A 13433-nucleotide genomic window follows, 5' to 3' on the forward strand; every position below is an offset into this window, starting at 1 on the left:
TAAAACCACACAGATCAAAGGAGTGGGGGAAGGGGGGACTCAAAAGTGCCTGTTACACCCAGTCACACTCCCATAATTACCGGAACCGCCTCCATCCCAGCCGTAGGACAGGGCTTTCAACGGGACAAGAAAGGAACACCAGGGAGGTGAGAGCCAGGAAATCGGGAGAGGTGCCTCTCCCGGCATGCTCTGCAACACACTGAGGGGCGCCAGAAATATCCCGGCGTGCATCGGGGAGCGCCCAAGGGCGATGGTTCCCGGCTCCTAGAGGGGCACGCGAAGTTAAAGCGGTAGGTGTGAGCTTACTTAGTTTTGAGACCCCGCTTCCTCCTTTCCCCTTTAGGAACGTAATCCCATAACGGCTGAAAAGGAGGTCCTCTTAACTACCCTCCCTTTCCGCGTGCGAACGACTTTCGGCGCCGCTTCGAGCACGGTGCCAGGTGATTAGTGGTTAGGGGCGGGCCTGAGCCGATCACATGACCAAACCTGGCCGCCAATGACTAGCCGGGTGGTCCAGCAGCGCGAGGATTCCCGGACCCGTGAGCGGAGCGGCGCGTGGGCTCGCTCCGGTCGGCTCTGGCAGGTACGCGCAGGCGCCCTGGTTGCCACGCGCCCCGTCTGTCCCCACGCGCCCAGCGGCGCGTACTTGGCGCGAGGTGTTAAGAGTCTGTCTGGTTGTTTTTGTGGGTGGGGGGGAAGGAGAGGGTGGGGGGGCGATGGCGTCACGTGGACGCCACAGCCAATCGCACTCCGAGGCGCACCCACAGCTTTCCCCGGCGCCCCGGGGTGCGACGTGTTCAGTGAGGTTCGGCTCTGCCCTGCAGGTCCCAGTACTCTTTCGAAGCGCGTGTGCGGCCTGTAAAGTCAGGCCGCGGGTTTTCGTGGCGTCCTGCTCCACTGTGAGCACGGACGACAAGTTCTCGGCAAAATGGCTGCTGGAAAGAGTCGCCTAGCAGGGGGAGCGCTGGGGCCGCGTGAAGGTCACATGACGAGGTTGGCAGCGCGTGCTGCTGGCGCGGGGAAGGGGGGAGGGTGGAAGGGGGGAGGGTGGAGGGTGGAGGGTGGGAGGGGAGAGGCGTGGCCAGTCATGTGCTCTCGGCTGCGCCGTTCCTTGGTTTTCCAGCGCCTTTGCTTTGGCCGGACTGGCTGCTTTTACTCCTCCCACCTCGAAGCGTGGCAAGCGTTGGTGAGAAGCTGTGTGGTGTGGTGGAATGAGTAGGGTTCTGGGAACGAGGAGACCTCGGGTGTAGGCCTTTGGCTACCTTTGCAGTTAGCAAGTCATGTTGCCACTCTTGGCCTCTATTTTCTCGTATTTTAGCTCTGTATAGGAGTTTTTTTTTTTTTTAAGGCCCTTAAAAGGTGTATGACCTGTACCTCATCCCAGTGTCATGCTGATAGCCAAATAATTAAAAACGAACAGGTCATTAATAATCATGAGACAAGGCGGCCTTCCCACAGGAGCAAACCCACAACAATCCCCCTTCCTCCATCATTACAGGAAACTTGATTTAGGTAACTTGTTATAATATTCTGGGCATGTCTGTCCATATTTAGCAGTAGGATTTATACTCTGTACCTGCCCACTATCTCATTTGAAAAGTATTCTGTCTTTTAGACGTCTAGTCCCTGTGTGTTTTCCTGGAAAGAAATCAAGAGATAAGTAGTATTGTCATAACTGTGGAGATGGGGAAATAAAAGGAGTTAGAGGGCACATGCCTATGCTCCATAACGCTAACTAGAAAGAAGTCTTATGAACTTGGCGGGCCAATTTTTTGAGGCTTCCTGCTACCAGCCTTTGGTGTTTTTCATAGTTCTCAGCTTCCAGTTTCACCTCTTCATTTTACCAAGGGTCAAGGCCTTAGTGAAATGAAGCAGGCATAAATTATGTATTTTTCATATCATTGCTTATGCTTTATAGTACCCTTTGACGTATCTTAAAGAGCCTTTGAATTTTGTGGGAGTACAATCTGGAAAACATTTATTGAGCAATAATAATAATAGTTGTCACTTTTGAACTATTATAATAATAGTTAACATCTTTCTAGTGTAGTACTTTATATGTCTTAATTGATTTACTTGTTGTAACAAACCTGTGTTAATTACTATTATCTCCATTTTACCAGTGAAGGAAACAGCAACAGAGAGATTAAGTAACTTGTACAAGGTCATATGACTGATAATTTACATAATTCCAACCAGTATTCCTTTTGAAAACTTGACATAATGATTCTAAATTTCATTTGGAAGAATGAACTTATAAAGTACGAAAATTTTTGAAAGATGAAAGTTAAAGGGGGGGACTTGTACTAGTGAATATACAAATAAAGCTATGATAATACAATAAGTGGTAACTCTGGAATAGACAGAGCAGTGGGACAGAATAATAAATCTAGAAATATATAAGACTATTTAGTATTATACAGGTGGCATTTCATGTTGAGAAAGAATTTTGAAATTGTGTTGGAATAATTGGCTAATCATTTGAAAAAAATAAAATGGAATCCTACCTTAAAATGTAAATAAACTAAAATCTGGGTGAATTAAATATAAAATATGAAGTCAAAATTATGCTTTCAAAACAAAAATGGGTGAACAGTTTTCTAATCTTGGCATAGGATGAGCTGTTCTAAGCATGATTGCAAAGGCAGATTGATAGAATTATTACGTAAAACAACCCGTAGTTGGCAACAACACCATCAAGTTAAAAGACAGATTTACTCATTTAGTATTCATTTGACATATTTATTGAGTATGTACGATGTGACATGCAGTTTTTCAGGTGTAGGGGATCCAATGATAAGTAAAGCCAGGCAAAATGTGGGAAAAAAATTTGCACCACGTGTTGGACCCAGAAGATTAATGACATGAGTATCTAATAGATTGTCAAAAGACCTGAATAGGTAGATCACACGCATAGAGAAATAAAAATAACTAATAAAGATAAAAATACATTCTTTTCCACTTATAAGCAAATAACACAAAACAACACCCCCCCAGCAGATTAGCATACATGTGTTAAAATATTAATATCTAGTATTGGCATAGGAGTGGGGAAATTGGCATATTCATACACTGCTGTTGGTGGGTATTTACATTTGAACATCCTTTCTGGAGAACATTTTGACTATATTTATTGAAAGCATTAATAACCTATATGTCCTTTCACTCAGCTGCTCCTCTTCTTTATTAAGGCACTAATTGGTAAGTTTGCAAAAATGTTCATTAAGAGTTGTCTTCTTTTTTTTTGGCTGTGCCGTGTGGCATACGGGATCTTAGTTCCCTGACCAGGGATGGATCAATGCCCCCTGCATTGGGAGCGTGGAGTCTTAACCACTGGACCACCAGGGAAGTCCCTGTAGTATTTTTTTATAGTAGCAAAAAACTGGAAAAACTTAAGTGTTAAATAATGGGGGGTTGGTTAAATAAATAAGATGCCTTCATAGAGGGTCATACTCTGTAGATAGTAGACATGATAGCGATTTCTAGTAATGACTTGGAAAGCACATTATATATATTGTTAAGTGTAAAAAGCAGGTTATAAAATGATGTGCAGTGTGATCACATTTTTGTAGCAATATACCTCTATGTGTCTGTTTACATAGAAATCTAAAATGGTATATATCAAACATAAACTAACGGTGATTTTACTTGAATGGTAGGATTTTTGGAGGAATTTAATAAAAAAAACTTGTTATTTTTTGGAACAGTTTTAGGTTTATAGAAAAATTGCAGAGACAGTATAGAGAGTTTCCAAATACCCAGCACCTAGTTTTCCCTATTATTAACATGTTATGTTAGTATGGTATATGCGTTGTAATTAATGAAGCAAAATACATGATTATGAACTAAAGTAATAATTTAATCAGATTTCTTTAGTTTTTATCTAATACCCTTTTTCTATTCCAGAATCCCATCTAGGATACCACCATACTTTTTTTTAAATGTACTAATGCTTTGTTGGTGGGTGATATTACAGGGAAGAAGGTGTCAGGGGAAAAAGGAAGTGAGGTAGGGAAAAAGTAAAAACAAATATAAGGCATGTGTGACCCAGATGGCCATAACTTCGCAAACAAAGCTGGCTGCCTGATCTTCCAAGGCATCTCCAGAGAGTTCATACGAAGCTCTTGCCTCTCAGAACCTTCCGTTACACAACCACAATACTTTTAGCTCTCTTAGGATCCTCTTGGCTATGATAGTTTCTTAGACTTTTGTTTTTGATGACCTTGATAATTTTGAGGAGTACTGGTCAGATGTCCCTGAGTTGGGATTTGATGTTTTTTTCATTATTAGACTGGGGTTAGAGTACATACTATCAACATGACTTGTCACTCTTGATGTTGAACTTGATCACCTGCCTGTGAATTTGGTTTTTAAATGTTTGCTTTTCTGTAATTTCTATTTTTTTTTGGTAATTTCTATTTTTAAAAATAATCTGTTACTTGTTTTTGGTATAACAAAAAGTATTTGTTATAATACTCTGGGCATGTCTGTCCATCTTTATCAATAGCATTTATAGTAAACAGTACATTGATAAGCTAATAATATAGAAAGACAATAATAGAAGTTACAGTTAAAGAAAAAATAACTGGCCAAATTGCTGGAAGGGCTAATTATAGAAAGGAATTAAAGGCATTAGTACAGTATAGCTTGTTTTAACAGTCTTTAAACTGTTTTAGGAAGAACAGCCTGGCAACCATGAATTATGCATAACAGGATGAAAATATAAATAAGATAGGTAAGGCCTATTAGGTAAATTCATTCATTCAACAACAAATAATTAATGAGCCCTACTGTATATTATACCAGGTGTAGGGATTGAGCAGTGAATAAGGCAATGTCTTATTTATAATGGGAATTTGTAGTCTAGTAGATAGACAATAAAGTAATAAATAATATGATTTCAGATATTGTCAAAGTGCTGTGAATAAAATAGTACTATTGGATAGAGAGTGGTGGTGGTAGGCTTGGTGGTTCTTTTACATAGGTCACGAGGTAAGGATTTTCTGAGGTAACATTTGAGGATAAAGAGACCTGAATGATAAGGAGCAAGCCATGCTAACATGTGGAGCATTTCAAGCAGCGGGAATACTAATGCAAAGATTCTGGGGCAAGAATCAGTTTGGGATTTTTCAAGGAAGTGCAGGAAGGCTAGTGTGCTGGAGTTTGGAGACTGCTGCAGTGTTAATTGGTGGTGGTGGCAGTGGTAGGGTAGGGTAGCAGGAAATGACACTGGGAAGCTGGTGGGTCTCAGATGGTATAGAGCCTTGTAGACCAGAAGGGCTTTGTATTTTATTCTAAGTGTGGTGGGATCCATTGGACAGTTTTAGGAAGAAAAATTATACAATACAATTTATGTTTTAAAAAGATTACTTTGACTACTGTAGAGGAAAGAGGGGCAGCAGGAGACCATTCAGGAAGCCATTGGAATGGTATGATGAAGTATGGTGGCTTTGGGTCAGGGAGGCAGTGATGGGGACAGTGAGAAGGGGTTGGATTCAGGGTATATGTGGAAGGTAGAACCAATAGAATTTGCTGATAGATTAGTTGTGAGAGGTGAAAGAAAAAGTGGGATCAAAGATTATTGCAAGGTTTTTAGCTAGAGCAACTAGTGCCAGGTAGAGAGATGGAAAACTGGAAGGAGCTAGTTTGGGGTTTAAAATGAACAGTTTAGTTGGATACGTTGAATTTGAGATGCTCACTGGTTATCCAGGAATAGATAGTTGATTGTTCAGTCTAGAGCCCGGAGTCAAAGTCATGGCTGTGAATATACATTTGGGATGTCATCAATACATATGATGGTGTTTAAAAACCTGGCTCTGGTGAGAAGAGGACCAGTGACTGAGCCCTGAGACTAAGCTGAAAGCATGGACAGAGGAATAAGTCACACTTAGATTTCTTTTGTATCTGCATCAGCACAGTATTTACTGTGTCTATATGGTGTTTTATTAAATAAAGCCTTTGAGATGGTTGTAATGTACCTTAGGCTCTTCCTGCTACATAAACTGATTCTTCAGGTTTTTGTGTCTGTCCTACTTGAAGATTTCTACCTTCTCTACGTTACCTGGGGGCATAAACTCCAAATTTCATAGTTTAGCGTACCAGACCTATCATTGTTGAACTCTACCCTACCTTTCTCTCTTTATCCTCTTTCCTCTTTATCATTCCTGTCATGCCCAACATGTTCTGCATGTGTATAGCCCTTTATTTGCCTAGAATCCTTTTTTCTACCCCTCTTCCTGCTTATTGCCTCAAACTCCTACTCAGTCTTCAATGTCTAGCTTAAATTTGCTATATAATTTCCCCAGATTTCCACAGATAGAAGTTGGCTCTTCCATGCACAGTACTTCCTCAGCTCTGTTGTTGGTACTTTAATTTATAGCAGAATATAAAGTTGGTTGATTTTTTTTTTAAACTTTGAAAGACATTTATTTATTTATTTTTAAAATTAATTAATTTATTTTTGGCTGCGTTGGGTCTTCATTGCTGTGCGTGGGCTTTCTTTAGTTGCGGCGAGCAGGGGTTATTCTTCGTTGCGGTGCGCAGGCTTCTCATTGAGGTGGCTTCTCTTGTTGTGGAGCATGGGCTCTAGGTGCATGGGCTTCAGTAGTTGTGGCTCGTGGGCTCAGTAGTTGTGGCTCGCGGGCTTTAGAGCTCAGTCTCAGTAGTTGTGGCGCACAGGCTTAGTTGCTCTATGGCATGTGGGATCTTCCCAGACCAGAGCTTGAACCCGTGTCCCCTGTATTGGCACGCGGATTCTTAATCACTGCGCCACCAGGGAAGCCCCAAGTTGGTTGATTTTGATTCATTTGTTTCCCCAGTGCTTGGTATGCCCAATCTAATGCTTTGAAAAAGTTTAGAAGTTTTGTTTTGGCGAAAGAGAGTAAATAACTAAAACCAGATCTTATAATACTAGATGTTATAATATACAATCATATGGATCATTAGCTGAGATATTTAGATTTTTTTTATGGTTTTATGAGTTGTTGGTTTTAATGATATTTATTGTGATGGAATTTAGCCAGTACAAAGTTTAATGAAATGATGTCAGTTAGGAGTCTTAGTTCAGAGACATTTTAGGAATGGTTTAATCTCTAGAGTTGAATAATGCTTATTCTTTGGAGGCAAGCTATTATATAATAAATTTTTCCTCCACTTGCCCACTTTCCCACCCACCTTCTCAGGAGTCAGGAATTTTATTTTAACATTACACATGTTCTTTGAGCTCTTTGCTAGAGGAGAAACCTAATGTAATAAATCCAGTAGAATTAGCAGTACTCAGCCCAGAAATGTCCTTTTAATTGTTGCACAGAGAGAGGCTTAATGGTGTGTATTGTAGGTGTGAGGGTTTCAGTCTGTGAACTCAAGTAGGGTTAATTATTTTGTCATTCAATTGTAAGCATGTATCGAGCACCCACCATATATGGGCACTGTATGAGGTGCTGCGGGGGACACACAAAAGAAGTAAAAGTCATGGTTCCCTGCACACGAATCCCTGACAATTTAGTCAAGGAACTGAAACATAACATTAAAAAGGAATTTAATCTTAACAAACAGTATATCAGTAAGTGCAAAGTACTGTGGTATAAATCAAAGACTTTGCATTTCTTAAGCCCATAATTATATTCTCAGAGCTATATGCAGTCTTATCTTGCATCAGTTTTCAACATTTTGACCTGACTTGCAAGCTCTGCATTTTCACTTGTCCTTTAATATTTTTAGTTTCAAAAAGATACTATTGATTTGACTCTTAAAAAACATTTTTTTTAAGTTAGTAAATCTTTTTTTTTTTTTTTTAATTAATTTATTTATTGGGCTTTGCTGTGTCTTAGTTGCGGCACGCGGGATCTTTAATTGCGGCATGTGTTCCCCGACCAGGGATGGAACCTGGGCCCCCTGCATTGGGAACATGGAATCTTAGCCACTGGACCACCAGGGAATCCCTGATTTGACTCTTTGATGTGTTGAAAGCCCTGTATAGGAAAAGAGTGCCCTGCCAGTACATTGCTTTCCAACATTTTATTCCTTCACGTCTGTAAAGCAAATAGGTAATTTGAAAAGGTAGAATGCCATTTAGTCTTTACAAGTGTGATAGATATAGTTTTGCTGTGTGTAGGTTTTCTTAGACATATTTTCTCCTAACTGAGGCTGTGGGGGTTGGGCGGTGGGGGGAGGGTAGAAGAGTATAGAACGTAGAGAAGAAATTGTGTGTGTGTATGAATATGAGTTTAAAAGCACTTATTTTGGGATTTGGATTATAAAAGCAGTTTTCTTTTCATTTGAGAAGATATGAAAAACATAGATAAGCACAAAGAAGAAATAAAAATATGCTAACTCCCACTGTTAACCTTATTGGTATGCTTCTAGGCTTTTTTTTTTTATTAGCAAGTTTTGTTTTTTAATAAATAAAATGAATAGTTCAGCTACCTTTAGAAATGAGTAGATAATTGTCTTTACGTAAGGTGGATCTAATCAGATTACTCTCAATAAAATTCTTTGGTAGCTTCTCATAATAAATGGAATCAAGTTGAGGCAAGTTCAGATTCTTTAGCCTAGTACATACAGCCCTCTACCTTACAGCTTATCTCATTTACCATGTGTCTCCCTTGTACACATCTTTGTTCTATCCATACTACATGTACTACTTGCAGGCCTCTAGACCAGGGGTTGGTAGACTTTTTCTGTAAAGGGCCAGATAATAAATATTTTAAGCTTTGTGGGCCTTACTGTTTTTGTCAACAACTACTCACCTGTGCTGTGGTAGCATGAAGGCAGCTATCGACAGTATGTAAATGAATGATCATGGCTGTGTGCAGGGAAACTTTATGGACCCTAAAATTTGAATTTCATGTAATTTTTGCATGTCATAAAATTTTATTTCAACCGTTAAAGAATGTAAAAAGCATTCTTAGTTTGTGGGCTATATAAAAAAAGATGGCAGGACATGGCCTATGGGGGTTGTAGTTTGCTGACCCCTGTTCTAGACTGCCATGATTTCTGTACCTCTGCCTTTATTCACTGTCCCTCACCTCCATTTCTTTCCCTAGTATGACTGTCTTGTTTAGAACTCATTTTAGATGTCATAGTCTCAGGGAAGTTAGAATTTTTTACATCTTTTTGTGGTGATAGAAGTGCTATTCAAACCTCTATTACTGTATTTATTTGACTCTTTTAAAAAATTATAGTAAAATACGTATAATGTAAAATGTACTGTTTTAACCATTTTTAAGTGTACAGTTGTTTGGCACTAAGTATTTTCACATTGTTGTGCAGTCATCACCACCATCCATCTCCAGAGTTTGCATCTCTCCAAGCTGAAACTCTGTACCTATAAAATGCTAATTTATCATTCTCCTCTTGCCCTAGTCCCTGGCACACCATTCTGTTTCTGTCTCTGTTAACTTGACTACTGCAGATACCCCACATAAGTGAAATCATACAAAATATTTGTGTTTGTGGAACTGGCTTATTTCACTTAGCCTAATGTCTTCAAGGTTCATCTCTGTTGTACCATGTTTTAGAATTTCCTTTCTTTTTAAGGCTGAATAATATTCCATTATATGTATATACCACATTTTTTGTGTATCCATTCATCTGTTGATGGACATTTGGGTTGTCTCTAGCTCTTGGCTATTGTGAATAATGCTGCTATCAACATGGATGTACAAACATCTCTTCGAGTCTCTGCTTTCAGTTCTTTTGAGTATATACCTAGAAGTAGAATTGCTGGATCATATGGTAATTTTGTATTCAATTTTTTGAGGAACTGCAATGGCTGCATCATTATGACTAAGTTTTTAATTTTTTTCTGTTGTAGTTTCTTTTTTTAATTGGAGTATAATTGCTTTACAATGTTGTGTTAGTTTATGCTATACAATGAAGTGAATCAACCATATGTATACCTATATCCCTTCCCTCTTGGACCTCCCTCCACCCCCATCCCACCCATCTGGGTCGTCACAGAGCACGAGCTGAGCTTCCTGTGCTTTATAGCATATTCCCACTAGCTATATATTTTACATATGGTAGTGTATATATGTCAATTCTAATCTCCCAATTCGTCCCACCCTTGCCTTCCCACGCTGTGTCCACATGTCCATTCTCTACTTCTTTGTCTCTATTCCTGCCCTGCAAATAGGTTCATCTGTACCATTTTTCTAGATTCCACATATATGCATTAATTTGATATATGTTTTTTTCTTTCTGGCTTACTTCACTCTGTATGACACACTCTAGGTCCATCCATATCTCTACAAATGACCCAATTTCATTCATTTTTATGGCTGAGTAATATTCCATTGTATATATGTACCACATCTTCTTTATCCATTCATCTGTCGTTGGACATTTAGGTTGTTTCCATGTCCTGGCTATTGTAAACAGTGCTGCAGTGAACATTGGGGTACATGTGTCCTTTTGAATTATGTTTTTTTCAGGGTATATAACCAGTAGTGGGATTGCTGGGTCATATGGTAGTTCTGTTTTTAGGTTTTTAAGGAACCTCCATACCGTTTTCCACAGTGGCTATATCAATTTACATTCCAGCCAACAGTGCAAGAGGGTTCCCTTTTCTCCACACCCTCTCCAGCATTTATTGTTTGTGTATATATATATATTTTTTCAGTTTATTTATTTATTTATTGGCTGCATTGGGTCTTGGTTGCTGCGCGTGGACTTTCCCTAGTTGCGGCGAGTGGGGGCTACTCTCTGTGATGTGCCGGCTTCTCATCGCAGTGGCTTCTCTTGTTGCGGAGCACGGGCTCTAGGCACGCGGGCTTCAATAGTTGTGGCACGTGGGATCAGTAGTCGTGGCTTGTGGGCTCTAGAGCACAGGCTCAGTAGTTGTGGTGCACGGGCTTAGTTGCTCCACGGCATGTGGGATCTTCCCGGACTAGGGCCCAAACACGTGTCCCCTGCATTGACAGGTGGATTCTTAACCACTATGCCATCAGGGAAGCCCTGTTTGTATTTTTTTTTTTTTTTTTGCGGTACGTGGGCCTCTCACTGTTGTGGCCTCTCCCGTGGTGGAGCACAGGCTCCGGACGCGCAGGCTCAGCAGCCATGGCTCACGGGCCTAGCTGCTCTGCGGCATGTGGGATCTTCCCGGACCGGGGCATGAATCCGTGTCCCCTGCATTGGCAGGCGGACTCTCAACCACTGCGCCACCAGGGAAGCCCTCTATATTTTTTTGATGATGGCCATTCTGACCGGTGTGAGGTGATACCTCATTGTAGTTTTGATTTGCATTTCCCTAATAATAAGTGATGTTGAGCATCTTTTCATGTGCCTGTTGGCCATGTGTATGTCTTCTTTGGTGAAATGTCTATTTAGGTCTTCTGCTTATTTTTTAATTGGGTTGTTTTTTTTGATGTTGAGCTCCATGAGCTGTTTGTATATTTTGGAGATTAATCCTTTGTCTGTTGCTTCATTTGCAAATATTTTCTCCTATTCTGAGGGTTGTCTTTTTGTCTTGTTTATGGTTTCCTTTGCTGTGCAAGAGCTTTTAAGTTTAATTAGGTCCCGTTTGTTTATTTTTGTTTTTATTTTCATTAGGAGGTGGGTCAAAAAAGCTCTTGCTGTGATTTATGTCAAAGAGTGTTCTTCCTATGTTTTCCTCTAAGAGTTTTATAGTGTCCGGTCTTATATTTAGGTCTTTAATCCATTTTGAGTTTATTTTTATGTATGGTGTTAGGGAGTGTTCTAATTTCATTCTTTTACATGTAGCTGTCCAGTTTTCCCAGCACCACTTTTTTTTTTTTTTTTTTTTTTGGCGGTATGCGGGCCTCTCACTGTGTGGCCCCTCCCACTGCGGAGCACAGGCTCCGAACGTGCAGGCCGAGCGGCCATGGCTCATGGGTCCAGCCACCCCACGGCATGTGGGATCCCCCCGGACCGGGGCACGAACGCGCGTCCCCTGCATTGGCAAGCGGACTCTCAACCACTGCGCCACCAGGGAAGCACCCAGCACCACTTATTGAAGAGGCTGTCTTTTCTTCATTGTATGTTCTTGCCTCCTTTGTCATAAATTAGGTGCCCATGTGTGCGTGGGTTTATCTCTGGGCTTTCTATCTCGTACCATTGATCTATATTTCTGTTTTGGTGCCAGTACCGTACTGTCTTGATTACTGTAGCTTTGTAGTATAGTTTGAAGTTGGGGAGCCTGATTCCTCCAGCTCTGTTTTTCTTTCTCAAGATTGCTTTGGATATTCGGGGTCTTTTGTGTTTCCATACAAATTGTAAAATTTTTTGTTCTAATTCTGTGGAGAATGCCACTGGTAATTTGGTGGAGATTGCATTGTATCTGTAGATTGCTTTGGGTAGTACAGTCATTTTCACAATATTGATTCTTACAATCCAAGAACATGGTATATTTCTCCATCTGTTTGTGTCATCTTTGATTTCTTTCATCAGTGTTTGATAGTTTTCTGAGTATAGGTCTTTTGCCTCCTTAGGTGGGTTTATTCCTAGATATTTTATTCTTTTTGTTGCAATAGTAAATGGGATTGTTTCCTTAATTTCTCTTTCTGATCTTTTCGTTGTTAGTGTATAGGAATGCAAGAGATTTCTGTGCATCAGTTTTGTATCCTGAAACCTTACCAAATTAATTAATTAGTTCTAGTAGTTTTCTGGTGCCGTCTTTAGAATTTTCTCTGTATAGTATCATGTCATCTGCAAACAGTGACAGTTTTACTTCTTTTCCAATTTGTATTCCTTTTATTTGTTTTTCTTCTCGATTGCCATGGCTAGGACTTCCAAAACTATGTTGATTAATAAGAGTGGTGAGAGTGGACATCCTTGTCTTGTTCCTGATTTTAGTGGAAATGCTTTTAGATTTTCACCATGGAGAATGATGTTTTCTGTGGGTTTGTCATATATGACCTTCATTATGTTGAGGTAGGTTCCCTCTATGCCCATTTTCTGGAAAGTTTTTATCATAAATGGGTGTTGAATTTTGTCAAGGGTTTTTCTGCATCTGTTGAGATATGATCATATGGTTTTTATTTGTTAATTTGTTAATATGGTGTATCACATTGATTGATTTGTGTATATTGAAGAATCCTTGCATTCCTGGGATAAATCCCACTTGATCATGGTGTATGATCCTTTTAATGTGTTGTGGATTCTGTTTGCTAGTATTTTGTTGAGGATTTTTGCGTTTATGTTCATGAGTGACATTGGTCTCTAATTTTCTTTTTTTGTGATATCTTTGTCTAGTTTTGGTATCAGGGTTATAGTGGCCTTGTAGAACGATTTTGCGGGTATTCCTCTCTCTGCAATTTTTTGGAAGAGTTTAAGAAGGATAGGTGTTAGCTCTTCTCTAAATGATATAATTCACATTGAATATGGTAATTCTATATTTAGTTTTTAGAGGAAGTTCAATGCCTTCATCATTATGACTGAGTTTTTTAAAATAAACTGTTTTGGGGAATAACTTT

The 13433-nt window shown here is 39.9% G+C and overlaps 1 protein-coding gene across 3 annotated transcripts in view; it reads left to right on the forward strand.

Annotated features, from left to right (window-relative positions):
- Positions 1-231: 231 nt before the first annotated feature.
- MGA (MAX dimerization protein MGA) overlaps positions 232-13433 on the forward strand; it is a 160498-nt gene continuing 147296 nt past the window's right edge. For all 3 annotated transcript variants that reach the window (XM_082649674.1, XM_082649676.1, XM_082649677.1), the window contains exon 1: positions 232-290. The gene's annotated coding sequence lies outside the window, so the exon portion shown is untranslated. The remainder of the gene's footprint in view (positions 291-13433) is intronic.

This window comes from Grampus griseus (genome assembly GCF_964374135.1).
Source record: "Grampus griseus genome assembly, chromosome: 2".
NCBI classification, from domain to species: Eukaryota; Metazoa; Chordata; class Mammalia; order Artiodactyla; family Delphinidae; genus Grampus; species Grampus griseus.